The sequence below is a fragment of the Cucurbita pepo genome, unplaced genomic scaffold (assembly GCF_002806865.2).
Source record: "Cucurbita pepo subsp. pepo cultivar mu-cu-16 unplaced genomic scaffold, ASM280686v2 Cp4.1_scaffold000176, whole genome shotgun sequence".
NCBI lineage: Eukaryota > Viridiplantae > Streptophyta > Magnoliopsida > Cucurbitales > Cucurbitaceae > Cucurbita > Cucurbita pepo.
Window position 1 is genome coordinate 21,862 of NW_019646450.1, and position 16,866 is coordinate 38,727.

At 40.1% G+C, this 16,866-nt stretch overlaps 1 non-coding gene across 1 annotated transcript; it reads left to right on the forward strand.

The window, feature by feature from the left end:
* The first annotated feature begins 7,611 nt into the window (after positions 1-7,611).
* On the forward strand, positions 7,612-7,716 carry LOC111784252. Its single transcript, XR_002813507.1, has one exon. It is a non-coding gene; the product is annotated as a small nucleolar RNA R71 (small nucleolar RNA).
* The last annotated feature ends 9,150 nt before the right edge of the window (positions 7,717-16,866 follow it).

Genomic DNA, 16,866 nt, shown 5'->3' on the forward strand with positions numbered 1-16,866 from the left:
TTTGAGTCTTTTCGCCACACAGGTAGTGTCGCCAAATTTTTAATGCGAACACCACCGCTGCCAGCTCCAAATCATGTGCAAGATAGTTTTTCTCGTAATCCTTTAGTTGGCGTGACGCATACGCAACAACCTTGCCATGTTGCATTAGTACACAACCTAACCCTTTTTGGATGCATCACTGTCAATCACGTATCCCACAGAACTCTCTGGAACTGTGAGCACTGGGGCGGATACTAGTCTTTGTTTTAGCTCTTGAAAGTTGGCCTCACAAGTATCATCCCAAACGAAAGGTACACCTTTTTTTTGTCAATTGGGTGAGAGGCGTGGCTATTCTACCGAATTCCTGGACAAATCTTCGATAGTAACCCGCCCATCCCAAGAAACTTCGTATCTCCCAAGAAAATTCCTGGACTATCTTATAGGGGTCTACGAAAATTCCGTCTTTAGACACTACGTGCCCAGAAACGAAACTTGTCATAGCCAAAAATTCGCACTTGGAGAATTTGGCATACGACTTGTTCTCCCTTAGGATAGCTAAGGCTTTGCGAAGGTGCTCTTGGTGTTCTAGGTCCGTTTTCGACTATATCAAGATGTCGTCTATGAACACGATCACAAACGAGTCTAAGAACTCTTTAAATACTCGGTTCATTAGTTCCATAAATACTGCTGGGGCATTGGTGAGACCAAAAGACATCACCACAAACTCGTAGTGGCCATATCTGGTTCAAAAGGTTGTTTTCGGTATGTCTTCATTTTTAATCTTAATTTGATGATATCCTGATCGAAGATCTATTTTAGAAAACACTGTCGCCCCTCGCAGTTGGTCAAATAGGTCCTCGATATGGGGTAACAGGTATTTGTTCTTTACCGTCCTCTTGTTTAATTCCCTATAATCAATGCATAAACGCATTGAGCCATCTTTCTTTTTGACAAACAACACTGGCGCACCCCAAGGGGACAGGCTAGGTCGAATGAAGTCTTTATCTAATAGGTCTTGCAGTTGTGATTTAAGTTTTTTTAGTTCTGCTGGTGCCATGCAGTACGGGTCCTTAGAGATGGGTCCCGTTCTTGGTTCCAGATCTATTCCAAAGTCTACCTCTCGCGATTGAGGAATTCCCGGGAGGTCCTCCAGGAAGACATCCATAAATTCGTTTACTATGGGTACTGTATATATGGGTTTTTCCTTTCCTTTTGTATTTATTGCATAGGCTAGAAATGCCCACCCCCCTTGTTGTATCAGGCGTCTCGCTTTCATCATCGATATTATTTTTGGGGTGGTACCTATGGAGGTTCCTTTAAACTGAAAGGTAAGTCATTGGGAGGTGTGAATATCACCTCCTTCTTATGGCAGTTTATGCTAGCAAAGTTTTCGGCTAACCAGTCCATTCCTAGTATGACGTCAAAATCCGTCATATCCACTACCTTTAAGTCCACGTGGATGATTTGTCCAGCTATTACCACTTGTCTGTCCTTTACTCTATTTTTCGTAACTAAGTCTACCCCTGCTGGGGTACCGACCGACAATGCATGCATTAAGGGTTCTACTACGAACCCTGCTTGTTTAACAAATGGTAAAGCAACAAAGGAATGGGTAGAACCAGAATCAAACAATGTCAACGCAAAGTGTCCTAGTATAGAAAGCGTACCTGTCACCACGGTGCCAGATGTTCCCGCCTCTTTACTGGTCATTACAAATGCGTATGGTGGGCTCTCGGATGACCGGTCCTCTAAGGGGTTCTGTAATGACCCGAAATTTTCTACTTAATTTAAGGTCGCTACTGTATACGTACCATAAACATTGAATGCGGAAGACTTCATTTAAATTCCATAAAACATAACCTTTAACTTAAAACACAGCCATGGACTTACGTGTTTCGAAAACATCTTTAAAACGACACAACAAAAGACCCGAAATAAAATAAATAAGCGTTTAAGTTTAAAACATCCTATTCTATCCTAAGTCTAAGAAAATGAATACCACTATCCTATGCATGTGCCATGATCTCGAGTTGCGATGCCGTCGTCAGCCGTACAGGAATGCCTTGCCTTAACCTGAAAAATGTAGTAGCACATGGCCTGAGTATTTAAAGAAATACTCAGTAAGTGACCCCACTATTGGGGTTAAATGCAACAATCACATGCAATGAAATGATGGGACCTATCTTTCATTTCATTTCGTTTCATTTCGTTTCGTTTCGTTTCGTTTCGTTTCGTTTCGTTTTCCCTACGGTGTAATCCTAACAGGTAATCGTGGACGTGTACCATATACTCTACACGCAGCCCATACGTGCGAGTATGGGCTCACCAGCTAGTTCGCACACCGCTGGGCCACTGTCCCTAGCCGGTGGGCATGCTCTGGGGGCCCACCGGGACCCGTTAAAACTAAAACCGTCACGGCAGCGCTATGCAGGGCATAACGATCGTTGTCCTGCCATTTGGATGTACGCGTCCGTACCCTCGTGATGGGATAGGGGTATCCCCCCAAATGCATGATCACACAATATGCATGAGGTCCCACTAGTCCTACAGTCATCATTTAATGAACATAACCCCGTGTCACGTTTTCATGCTTACATGTCATTCTCATTCTCATTTCGTTACATATCATACATATTCCTAGCGGGGTTATGTATCATGCAATTTACCGTATTTCATGTCATACAATTCATTCAGTTACATTCCAATACTCATACAACAAGCCATAATCGTACAAGGGTCACACATCGTCACATGCATTCATATCACATCAACTAAGCAGCATAAATAACATACATTCACGTTCACATGATTTCGTACTTAAGCACAATAATCTAGCATACAATGTATCATATCATAACCAAGTCATAACGTAAACACTTCATAGTCATATCGTTCTCTAACTTACCATAGCCTTAACGTTCTTATACCTATCATAGACATATCATTACGTAACGTACCTTAGTCATATCGTCACAAGAACGTACCCTAACGCTATCGTTCTATCAATCTATCACAAACCTATCCCTTTCTACCCATAACCTAACCGTATTCTTTCATCAATCTCTCCTATCCATAGCACTCCGGTATGTAACCTAACCTTAACGTTTCATGAACGTATCTTACTCCTATCGTTACATTTTGTTTTGTGCATCCTTCTCGTATCCTATCTCAAACATCTCCTAGAGCACATCGTACCATAATTATTATCATACAATCCACATATTATATAACATAACATAACATATAGGAAGCATATCGATCCACAGACATTTCACACATATCAATATATATGACACGTGCAGAACCACAGGGCACGTGTCAACATCAAATATAACCATGCCGATAGTAAGGTCACTTACTTGGCCAGCTTAAGTCGTTGTCACGAATATATCTTTAATTAAAGTTCGATTCCGTCCTTTGAAATCCGAGTCAACCTATATGAGCCCATGACATTAGTTTCAGGTTTGAACTCTACAACATTATTTCTCTAATTTACATTGGTCCATTGTTAAAAGTCTGAAATGTTATATATCTATAATTATATTTTTATTAAAAATCTTATTTTTCATACTGTTGTATAAGAAAGTAGATAAGCTTTTTAAGTTATTCTCGACTTTACTACTCTCTGTATTTAACCTCTGTGTTTACCTTTTTCCCTCTATATTTAGTTTGTGGTTTTTAATTTCCTAATTTTCCTCTTCTTTTTTTTTTATCTCTTTCCTTTTAATTCTGTTGTCATGCCTTCCAAATTTACAGTGATCTTTGTTTCCAAATCTTTCCTTATCTCAGTGTTTCCTATTCAAAAGTTTTCTTGACCATTCTATCTTTAATCTATTCATTTGGCTACAGATAAAAATTTAATCTAATATTACTAATTGACGTGATTGACTCGTATAAATGATTGACATTTAGTTTCAAACTCAAAGCTAGATCATTGTAATAATTCAATGAAGATCTAGTTGTGATTTCTAAAAAAATAGGATAAAAGAAAATAAAGATTTAATATATACCTTGTTGATCATATCTATCTTCATGTAAATCTCCAGTGAATCTCAACTCGTCAAGGTCATTCTCAATTTTTTTTTTTTCTCAAGTAAATTTTACTATTATTGATTTTCTGTTTCTTTTTTGCACTGTTACTTGCTGCATAAGTATAGGTTGAGGAGAGATAATTGTGGGAAGGGATGAGAGGTTAGTGGAGAGTAGTGGGGAAAGATTTTTTTTTTAATTAATTAATTAATTAATTTTTTATTTTTATTATTTAAACTATTTTTATAATTATTTTTATTCGTTTATTTCTTTATTTATTTTTGGGCTATTACAGGTTCCCTTGGATTTCCCGAGCTATTTGTAGGGCAAGTTCTGACCACATGACCTGCATGACCACAGATATAACACATACCTAAGCCCGCCAAACATCTCCCAACATGTTGTTTTTCCACAGTTACGGCACAGGGGATTCTCCATCGCTAGGTATCGGCCTATTGGGGGTGGAGCAGGTGGCCTACTCTAATATCGAGGTCTCTGGGACGGTGGTTGAAATTCAGTGGTATCGACCTCGACAGGGCATTTCCTCCCTGTGACTACCGTTGGCTCTGTTTTCTTTTCCTCTGGGGGTTCCTCTAGGGCCTTGGTCGTCCTTTGGGCCTCTTCATAGGTTTTTAGGTTAAAGGCCTCTAACATGTGGCGGGTTTTCGGGTTCAATCCTGACACAAATTTTTCTGTCTGTTTCTCTTCAATGTCAGCTAAAGACGGTGCAAACCTTCTCAATCTCATGCAGTCCTAATCGTACTGATCCACCGTGTGATCACCTTGGGTTAGGTGGTTAAACTCTTGCTCTTTCTTTATACGGGTTTCCTTTGGATAATAGTATTTTAGAAAGGCTTCCTTAAAGGTCTCCCACATTGTAATTCCCCCGTCCGGGTTGATGTTCTGTTTATTATCCGACCACCACTCTTCTGCATCTTTTTGTAACACGTATGTCGCACATGCCACCTTATGTTCATTAGGGCATCTCATTGATTCAAAGGTCGTTTCCATGTTTGCGATCCACATCTTCCTTTGAACCGACAAAAGGACAGGGGTTATACCGCCTGAAATCCTTTAACCAACTCGCACCCCTATCCGGGTGCGGATTGTTCACCGGTTGGATAGCTACCGCATCGACCGGTTGCGGGGCCGCCGCGTTGGCTGGTTGCGTGGCCACCGCGTTGGCTGGTTGCGTGGCCATTGTCACGACTTGTTGCGTAGCCAACAACGTGGCCTGTTGGGTGTCTAGCATGGTTTGCATAGTTTTTTGGAGGGATTCCAACAGTAACTTTGTGGCGGGGTCTAACCCGGCCTATGGTGCAGCTTGAGGGGGCGGTGCATATTTAGGAGGGGGTACAGCTTGTGGGGGAGGTGCATATTCAGGAGGTGGTACGGTTTGTGGGGGAGGTGCGTATTCAGGAGGTGGTACAAACGCATATGGGCCGGTAGTCGACCCCTCTTGGGAAGAACTTCTATCGGCGTCTCCTCTTCCTCCTCTCCTAATGGGAGGTCGTTCTCCCTCTCCTACCTCTTCTACATCCTCTGTGCGACATGGTTCTAGAAACCAAGAAAATGATTCTAGCCAAGTTTATGATTTACAACATTCCCTACATCCTACCATATAATTCATATGTAAAAAAAAAAAAAAACATAAATATCATAACGTAAAGACATGCATTACATCAGATCACATCAACACCAGATAACATCAACACCTTTTCATACAGTATCATGTCATGTATCATTTAAAGCCAACCACATTAAATATATCACAAAGGTCATACATCCCTCATTCTACATAAGGAGTACCTGGCAACGACGGGGCATCGGTAATTGGACCGTGGAACATGCCAAGCCTACTCTATAGGTTAGTCTACAAGATCTATAACTTGGCTCTGATACGAACTGTAACAACACTAATATTTTACCTATTTAATCTAAGGTCATTACTACACCTTGAAATGCGAAATATATATTAAATGGGCCCTATTCTTAAATGCGACTTACTCTTGCCTTTTATTAGCTCGTGAAAGAAAAAAAATGATTACGAGGAAAAAGAATAGAACATTATTGAAAATAAAGGAAAAACAAAAAACAAATGAATGTTTTATTCTACCCTATGGCTTATTATGNCTGTAAATAGATTTTCAGTTCTGTAAACATATTCAATTCTGTAAATAAGATATTCTTCTCTGTAATTATTTTCTTTCGGTAAATAGATTTTCAGTTCTGTAAATAAGATATTCCTCTAATTCTATATTTATTTTCATTATGTAAACCGATACTGTGGGCTATTATCTTACCGATTTATGTATCTGACAACTAAAATTTTATTCCCTCTAACCTTATTTCCTATAACTTCCTATGGTAACAAAAAAAAAAATCTAATTAATTGAATATGGGATCTTATTATTACGTGATACCTAAAATAAGAAAAAGATTTGATCCTAAATTGATTTCTTATCAATCTAACTATAAAGGAAAAAGGAAATCTGAGAGGGGATTTTATCCTAATAGCATACCAAAATCTCTCCAAGTAGATGTGCATCATATCCTTGTTGAAACACCATTTTACTTTTTCTCACATCTGACATCTGCATCATATCCTTGTAAACACCATTTTTCTTTTTCCCAAATCTAACATTTTTTTTTTTTTTTTTTTTTTTTTTTATGATTTNTTTCGGGCTATTACATACTGCTTCTGTTTTTCTTAATTTCACCTCCTTTGTTGGGTACTTATTTCTCACTTCTCAATTGTATTGCTTGACATTACTCCATGCTCTCTTTTTTGTGTTTCGGTGTCTATTGGAAGCTTTCCAAGAGGCCTATTCTGTATTAGGCATCATTTTTTGCTATATATTCCTTTATTAATCTCTCAAAAGATGTTTCCCGTGTGTGTTGAGCTTGGCTAGTTCCTTTCCTTTAAGTAGTGGCTTGTTGAGGACCATATACCAATAGATTTTGTAATCCAAAACTTGGAGGGTAATTTGCTTTAGGTGGCATTTGTTGGTTGTATGAGCTTTGTCACTTCCATGAGAAGTTTGGATGGTTTCTCCACCCCAAATTATAAGTATTTGAGAAGTGATTAATTTTCGGGTTCTCTTGACTAGCTTGATTCCCCCACATAAAAATTTGAGGCCGGATTGCTTGGACATTGATCAAAAGTGTGTTACTCTCCACAATATACACAAGATTCAACTGTTGTTTGGGTCATTACAATAGCAGTTTGGACTAGTGCTTTAGTCATTGAACCTTGTCCCAACGTTAGATTTTGTAGAATATCAGCCATCATTACAATAGCAGTTTGGACTGGTGCTTTAGTCATTGAACCTTGTCCCAACGTTAGATTTTGTAGAATATCAGCCACTGAAGCTAATTGAGCATTGATAGAGGTCAAAGCATCAACTTCAAGTACTCCTCAAGCCTTTTTCCTGGATTGCTTCTCACATCACCATTGACAATTGTTACATGTTAATCTCTCTAGAATCTCATAAGCTTCATTACGCCTTTGACAAAATAGCTCAATTGGTAGAAGCATCCACTACTTGTTTAGTAGCAATATTCAATCCATTATAAAAAGTTTCCATTTGGATAGGATGGGGTAGTCCATGGTGAGGACACTTTCTAAGCATCTCCTTGAATCTTTCCCAAGTTTCACTTAATGTCTCATCTTCAAACGGTGAAAAGCAACAATCTCATTTATTTACCATGCGTTTCTAGTAGGTGGGAAATACTTGATCAAAAATTTCTCTGTTAGACTATTCCAAAAATCAATTGTTCTCGGTGCTAGGAACTCAAATGCAAACCGGTTTGAGAGACCTAATCCAAGAGGTGGAGGTGGTCAGACTCAGACTTGGGGTAACGATCATGCTACCAACAGCAAGGCGACAAACAATGCTAGCGCAATGGTAACAGGTACCCTACCTATTTGTAGTATCTACTCTATCAGGAGTGGTAAAGTTGCACTACATACATGCATGACATGTCTAATGTGTGCGTGTAAACAATGTCATGGATTAACATTCACAAAATTTATTTCAAACATAGTAAACATCCATAAAATGTAATAACAATAACTTCAAAATAATAAAAATGTCATGATTTATCCTAAGGCCTACCATTTAAATAGAAAAAGCAACTATCCTAACTTCATTCCCATGTCATGCACAATGACACTGTCATCTGTACAGTGGTGTCTTACCTTAACCTGAAAAAAGTAGCACGTAGCTTGAGTATTTAAAGAAATGCTCATTAAGTAGCTCATCTGTGCGCATTCGCACTCGTGCACATTCGCACTCATCATCATATTGTGCGCGTCCGCACTCATCATCTCTAGGGGAAATAGCCCTATGCTTATGAACATACAATATGCATGAGGTCCCTCTAAATCCATCATAATGTCTCTTCTGACACAACTCTCTAGTCTCATCTCTTTGTTACTCTAGGTAACACATACTCGTAGATATTTATATTAATATCATTTTCATGCTCTTAGGGTTGTGTCCTGTGTCGATCTAACGACATGATGCAATATGACATTCATCATCATAAACATGTTCAATATGGAAAACATCCTCATACTAAGGTAAACGTCACGCAATCATCGTACTCATCATATTGCCATAAAGTGCATCAAGCATATCAAGTACGTCATTCATTATATATACTACACACATCATCAAGTATCATAACTCATACATCATCATACACTCGTACATCATCATATACTCGTATATGACGCCATACGATAAAGCTCATACATCGTCATATCTCATACATCATCACATACTATCATACAGCATTGTAAAACACAGTTCATACATCATCATAATTCATACAATTTTTAGCATATCCTATAGTAAGACCACTTACTTGGTTGGCCTTAGCCGAAGTATTCCCTAATTCAATTAACGTAAGCTCCCGTTCCTCGTGAGCTGCTCCAAAGGTTGTCGGAGTTTCGCACCGTTCGTCACCTTTCGTTAGTATTTCACATTTTAATTAATAATCCAAGTAACGATGTGAAATACGGCTCTAAAACAGTCTTAGTAAAAATCGAATTCCACATTTTCACTGTTTCTAAATTTTGTTGTGAAGTAAAACTTAAATTAAAAATATGTCAATATTATTTCAATCATTCAATCCAACTATGGTTTATTATAATATTATATTCTCTCGATAAAAATTATAATAATTTCTCACATCTTCCATTTTCGTTCTCTATGTTGTACCACTTTGTTTCTCTTCTATCTGTTGTACCACTTTGTTTCTCCTCTCTCTACTTTTATCTTTCCTACAAAATGATTATGCAATTATAATCATTTTTAATCAATTCCATTTCTTCTCTTTCTTAAAAATGACTATCCAACAGTCATTTTCAATGATTTTGTTTTCTTCTCTTTTTTCTAAAAATGACTCTCCAATTAACACAAGCTATTTTCAATCAATTCTAATTTTGCTTGAGTAAAAATAGCTATGCATCAATCAATTATGATTTTCTTTTCTTTTCACGATCCAATTTACATGCAATGATTTGATTTTATGTCAAATAACTAAAATCTAAATAATTGCAAAAACTAAAAGAAAAAGATATCTAACCTAAGATAGCTTTTCTATCGATTTGCAAAATATAAAAGAAAAGTCATCTAACTTACCTATAACTTTTCTTTTCTTTCCTCTCATTTCCCGTTAAATCTGCTTGGAGTGAACGTTATTTTTTATTTTTCTCTTCCAAAATGCTATCTCTCACTTGTTTCTTTTTCTGACCTTTCTCTCCCAAAATGTGCCCTTTTTTTTTTCCTTTTTTCTTTTTTACAGATCATTTTCCTATTGTAGGAGGTGTTGTGGAGAGATTTTTGGGGAAAGGTGGAGAGAGATAGCGATCATTTACTATTTTTTTAATTATTATTTACTTATTATTAATATTATTGTTATTACTTTATTTATTTATTTATTTTTAAAAAAATTCCAACAGTTACATTAGGTGTGCAAAACCTTGAACTATCCATGTAAACGGTTGTTGGAAAGTTATTAGCATAGGTGAATTTCGAGGTACATCTTGGAGTCTCAACTACTTGAGAAATTCAACACATTGACATGTAAGTCTTTTGACATTTGACTCAGACGTTCGGTTTGTTTGTCTGTTTGTAGGTGAAAAACAATGTTAGAATTCAACTCGGTGCCTAACGCTTTCTGAAAATTACGCTAGAAATTAGATGTGAAGCATGGGTTATGATCTGACTCTATTAACATAGACACTTCATACAATCTAATAATATATTTCATATATAGTTGTGCCCAACTATCTACAGTTTAGGTGTCCCTTTTGGCAAGGAGTATCCGAACTTGGTAAGTCTATCGATGATCATCAATATCACTGTATATTCTTTCAAAGTTCTTGTAAGCCTACAATGAAATCCCTTACTATATTTTCCTATTTCTACTCTTGAAATGCTTAGAAGTTGCAAGAACTTTGTTGTTCTTGGATCCTCATAATTCATGAAGTATTTGTCACACGACTCTTACTTGTTGACACATAATTTTCTAACATTCTATAATAACTCGTCTACTCTCCTCATTTGTAATACCACTATTACACTCCTTGAAATTGTTGTACTTCTATTACCAACTAGGCGCACTCACAATTATTTTAACCATCTCCTTTTAACATTTTTTTTTTAGGTAACCCTTTTTGGTACATGGGTTTGTAGCAAGGACCTTGGTCTAGGGTTCTTTGCTCTTAGGTCTTGGTTCGTGTCCCTTATACACTCCCCTAGGAGACTTGTGGGGTCCTATGCCCAGTGAACAACTCGATTCTAACTTCCCGAGGCTTCATGCGTTCTCAACAACGTGCATCTAGGGTTTCATGTGTTCTCTACGACATACTTTAAAAACCTTTGCCCAAGGCTTGCACAATAAATGGGAGAGAGAAATTTTAGAGTAGGATTGAGGGAGTACCATAGTGGGGGGGTGGAGTAAATATGTAATGACCTGGGAAAAAGAGAGAGGAAAAAAAAAACTCAGTCACCGGAAAACTCGCGAGTTTTCCGGCGATCGCTGAGTTTCACGGACTCCACGTGAAACGACAGCCACACCTCGATCAGCCTTCAGCCCACGACTCCCAGAATCGATCAAAATACCTACCAACAGAGAAAAGGAAGAGAGAGAGAGGGAGAGAGAGAGAGAGAGAGAGATTTTGGATAAGCTAGTTTCCAATTCCTCCGACGAGCCCCAAACCACCCTAAAACTTATGTCAAACGCTCAGTTACCACCACGAGAAGGATCCCTAACAAAAGCACAATAACTCAAGGTACGCTATGTGTCTTTTTGTAAGTGCCGTCGTTGGTAACCGAGGTCGAAAAATTCGATTTTCCTAAACGTTCTTAGATATGCGGTTTTAGGAACCTTTAGGCCACTAAACTTCGAGGAAGGAAAGAAGACGACAAACAGCGAGGAAAAGGAAGAAAGATGACCGAAATCGGCAACAGAAACACCGGGGGAAGGAGAGAGAAAATGCGCCAAAAAATCGGCCGAAGTCGGGTAAGGAAGATGAGATCCACGGATCCGGGTCAACCCGAACCCAATACCCGATAGAGCAGCCCGACTTCTTTCCCCTCGGCCTCTGCCTCCGGCCCAGCCCAACTACAGCGGCCCAAACCTTAATCCAGCCCAGAAGCCACGGTTCAGCTTAACTGACCCAAGACCAGACCTACAGTCCAATTGAACCGGCCTGCAACCCAAACGCTTGCGGCCCAATCCAGTAAACCGAAGCCCAACAACCAGCCCGTCCAAGTAACCTTCCGCAGCAGCCGACCTAAACCGGAGTGCGACCTGCGTCTCGACCAGACGCTCATCGCACGACGTGGCGCGCTCTACGTCTGCCATGTGGCACACAGCGGCGCAGGCGGTCCCTCGGCTCGACTCGGCGCAAATGGCTCGGCAGCTCCTTGCGGCTGTTCGGCTTGGCTCCCCGGTTTTTGGCCCGATTTCCACTATTTCGACCCTCCCAAACCTATTTTCGGCCTCGATTAAGGTATCCGAGGCCATTTTAGAGCTGTATTTCACAATTATTGAATTATTGGTAAATTAATTATGAAATACTAACGAAAGGTGGTGAACGGTGTGATAGAAAACAAACCCCGGCAACGTAGGAAGTAGCTCGCACGAAACAGGAGCTTACGTTTAGCTAATTAGGAAGTACTTCGGCCAAGGCCAACCAAGTAAGTGGACTTACTATCCTGATTAAAGATTGTTTGAATTATGATGTATGAGTATGACGTTGTGATGTATGTTAAGTGTACGTCATTTATGTTTCGATGCATGACGTACCTGTTATATCTGATGCACTTAATGGCTTCTATGATGAGTATGATGTATGCATGACGATTTTATTAACATGATGATGTTTTCCATGTTGAACATGCCTTATGATGTTTGCCATATTGCATTATGTCGTTAGATCGACATAGGACACAACCCTAAGAGTATGAAAGTGATATTAATGTAAATATCCACGAGCACGTGTTACATAGTGTAACCAAGAGATGAGACTAGAGGGTTGTGTTAGAAGAGATGTATAATTGGACTTAGAGGGACCTCATGCATATTGTATGTTCATAAACATAGGGCTACTTCCCCTAGAGATGATGAGTGCGGACGTGCACCGTATGATGAGCGCAAATGCGCACAGGTGTGAATGCACACAAATGAGGGTGTTCATGAGGCGCATGACACTATGGGGTTCCACTAACCTTCGGACATCGCTACAAATTAGCTTGACCAGAGGGTCCAGGGGGTGTGCGAGCGCCCTGGGGATTCACACTCGCACATGTGAGTCGTGTGTAGAGAAGTACTACACATCCAATTTGTCCGAGACTGAAAGCCACCCTTAAGATGATTAGAGATAGGCCCCTAATTCATGATTGCATGTGTTTGCATTAGCATGGGCCCTATAATGGGGTCACTTACTGAGTATTTCTGAAATACTCAGGTCGTGTGCCATATTGTTTTTTAGGTAAAGGCAAGGTGCGCATGTACGGTTGACGGCGGCATCATGATCAGTGCGTGCATTTCATTTATTTAAATTATTTAATTTGTAATTGTTTTATCTTATTTTGAACTCCAGCATCATGTTTGAAACACGTAAGTCTGTAGTGTTTTCTAGTGTTTTAACGTATTCTGAAGTTTTAAATTTTTTCGCTAATAAAGATGAGCATTTTTAGAGTTATACGCTGCATTAGAGATGAGTATGAAACGTTAGTGGCGACTCTAGATATGTAGAAATTTAGGGTCGTTACAAAATAACAATCCAAGCCAACTACCTTCAAATTTGATCCACCCTTAGATGTATTGTAATGACCCTAAATTTTCACATATCTAGAATCGCCGTCTCATCCTCATCTCTAATGCAGAATATAATTCTAAGAATGCTCATCTTTATTAGCGGAAAAATTTTAAACTTAGAATACGTTAAAACATTAGAAAACACTCTCGGACTTACGTGTTTCAAACATCATGTTAGAGTTCAAAATAAGATAAAAACAATTACAAATTAAATAATTTAAATAAATGAAATGCAAACACCCTATCCTAACCAAGACTAGAAATTTTAAATATGCAACTATCATATGCATGCGCCACAGTCTCTGATCACGATGCCGCTGTCAACCGTACATGGGCATCTTACCTTTACCTAAAAAACAATATGGCACATGGCCTAAGTATTTCGAGAAATACTCAGTAAGTGACCCCACTATAGGGGTCATGCTAATGCAAACACATGCAATCATAAATTAGGGACCTATCTCTAATCATCTTAAGGGTGGCCTCCAGTCGAGGACAAATTGGATGTGTAGTACTTCCCTACACACGACTCACACGTGCGAGTGTGAATCCCCAGGGTGCTCGCACACCCCCTAGACCCTCTAGTCAAGCTAATCTGTAGCGACGTCCGAAGGTCAGCGAAACCCCATAGTGTCATGCGACTCATGAACACCCTCATCTGTGTGCATTCGCATCTGTGCGCATTCGCGCTCATCATACGGTGCGCGTCTACACTCATCATCTCTAGGGGAAGTAGCCCTATGTTTATGAACATACAATATGCATGAGGTCCCTCTAAGTCCAATTATACATCTCTTCTAACACAACCCTCTAGTCTCATCTCTTGGTTACACTATGTAACACATGCTCGTGGATATTTACATTAATATCACTTTCATACTCTTAGGGTTGTATCCTATGTCGATCTAAAGACATGATGCAATATGGCAAACAACATCATAAGGCATGTTCAACATGGAAAACATCATCATGTTAATAAAATCGTCATGCATACATCATACTCATCATAGAAGCCATTAAGTGNACATTAGAAAACACTCTCGGACTTACGTGTTTCAAACATCATGTTAGAGTTCAAAATAAGATAAAAACAATTACAAATTAAATAATTTAAATAAATGAAATGCAAACACCCTATCCTAACCAAGACTAGAAATTTTAAATATGCAACTATCATATGCATGCGCCACAGTCTCTGATCACGATGCCGCTGTCAACCGTACATGGGCATCTTACCTTTACCTAAAAAACAATATGGCACATGGCCTAAGTATTTCGAGAAATACTCAGTAAGTGACCCCACTATAGGGGTCATGCTAATGCAAACACATGCAATCATAAATTAGGGACCTATCTCTAATCATCTTAAGGGTGGCCTCCAGTCGAGGACAAATTGGATGTGTAGTACTTCCCTACACACGACTCACACGTGCGAGTGTGAATCCCCAGGGTGCTCGCACACCCCCTAGACCCTCTAGTCAAGCTAATCTGTAGCGACGTCCGAAGGTCAGCGAAACCCCATAGTGTCATGCGACTCATGAACACCCTCATCTGTGTGCATTCGCATCTGTGCGCATTCGCGCTCATCATACGGTGCGCGTCTACACTCATCATCTCTAGGGGAAGTAGCCCTATGTTTATGAACATACAATATGCATGAGGTCCCTCTAAGTCCAATTATACATCTCTTCTAACACAACCCTCTAGTCTCATCTCTTGGTTACACTATGTAACACATGCTCGTGGATATTTACATTAATATCACTTTCATACTCTTAGGGTTGTATCCTATGTCGATCTAAAGACATGATGCAATATGGCAAACAACATCATAAGGCATGTTCAACATGGAAAACATCATCATGTTAATAAAATCGTCATGCATACATCATACTCATCATAGAAGCCATTAAGTGCACTAAATATAACAGGTACGTCATGCATCGAAACATAAATAATGTAACGACCCAGATCCACCGCTAGCAGATATTGTCCTCTTTGGGCTTTCCCCTTCAGGCTTCNATATGCATGCGCCACAGTCTCTGATCACGATGCCGCTGTCAACCGTACATGGGCATCTTACCTTTACCTAAAAAACAATATGGCACATGGCCTAAGTATTTCGAGAAATACTCAGTAAGTGACCCCACTATAGGGGTCATGCTAATGCAAACACATGCAATCATAAATTAGGGACCTATCTCTAATCATCTTAAGGGTGGCCTCCAGTCGAGGACAAATTGGATGTGTAGTACTTCCCTACACACGACTCACACGTGCGAGTGTGAATCCCCAGGGTGCTCGCACACCCCCTAGACCCTCTAGTCAAGCTAATCTGTAGCGACGTCCGAAGGTCAGCGAAACCCCATAGTGTCATGCGACTCATGAACACCCTCATCTGTGTGCATTCGCATCTGTGCGCATTCGCGCTCATCATACGGTGCGCGTCTACACTCATCATCTCTAGGGGAAGTAGCCCTATGTTTATGAACATACAATATGCATGAGGTCCCTCTAAGTCCAATTATACATCTCTTCTAACACAACCCTCTAGTCTCATCTCTTGGTTACACTATGTAACACATGCTCGTGGATATTTACATTAATATCACTTTCATACTCTTAGGGTTGTATCCTATGTCGATCTAAAGACATGATGCAATATGGCAAACAACATCATAAGGCATGTTCAACATGGAAAACATCATCATGTTAATAAAATCGTCATGCATACATCATACTCATCATAGAAGCCATTAAGTGCACTAAATATAACAGGTACGTCATGCATCGAAACATAAATAATGTAACGACCCAGATCCACCGCTAGCAGATATTGTCCTCTTTGGGCTTTCCCCTTCAGGCTTCCCCTCAAGACTTTAAAACGCGTCTACTAGGGGAAGGTTTCCACACCCTTATAAATGGTGGTTTGTTCTCCTCCCCAACCAATGTGGGACATCACAATCCACCCCCATTCGGGGTCCAGCGTCCTCGCTGGCACTCTTTCCTTCCTCCAATCGATGTGGGACCACCCCCAAATCCACCCCCCTTTGGGGCCCAACGTCCTTACTGGCACATCGCCTCGTGTCTACCCTTCTTCAGGGAACAGCGAGAAGGCTGGCACATTGTCCGGTGTTTGGCTCTGATACCATTTGTAAGGGTGTGGAAACGACCAGGGAAAGAAAGAAAATATATATATATATATATAAAGAAGCTACGGTTCAGTTGAACCAACCCAGACTAGACCCACGGTCCAATTGAGCCGGCCTGCAAACCAAACACTTGCGGCCCAGCCCAGTAAGCCGAGGCCGAACGATTAGTCTTGGCCCAGTAGCCTTCCACAGCCCGTGACCCGAACCGGACTGCAACCCGCGCTTCGACCCGACACTATCGCTCGACGTGGCTCTCTCTACTGCCGCCACGTGTCACACAGCGGCGCAGGCAGTCCCTTGGCTCGGCTCGACGCAAACGGCTCGAGCTCCCTCCGGTGACGCTCCGGCAACTCCAGCGGCTGTTTGG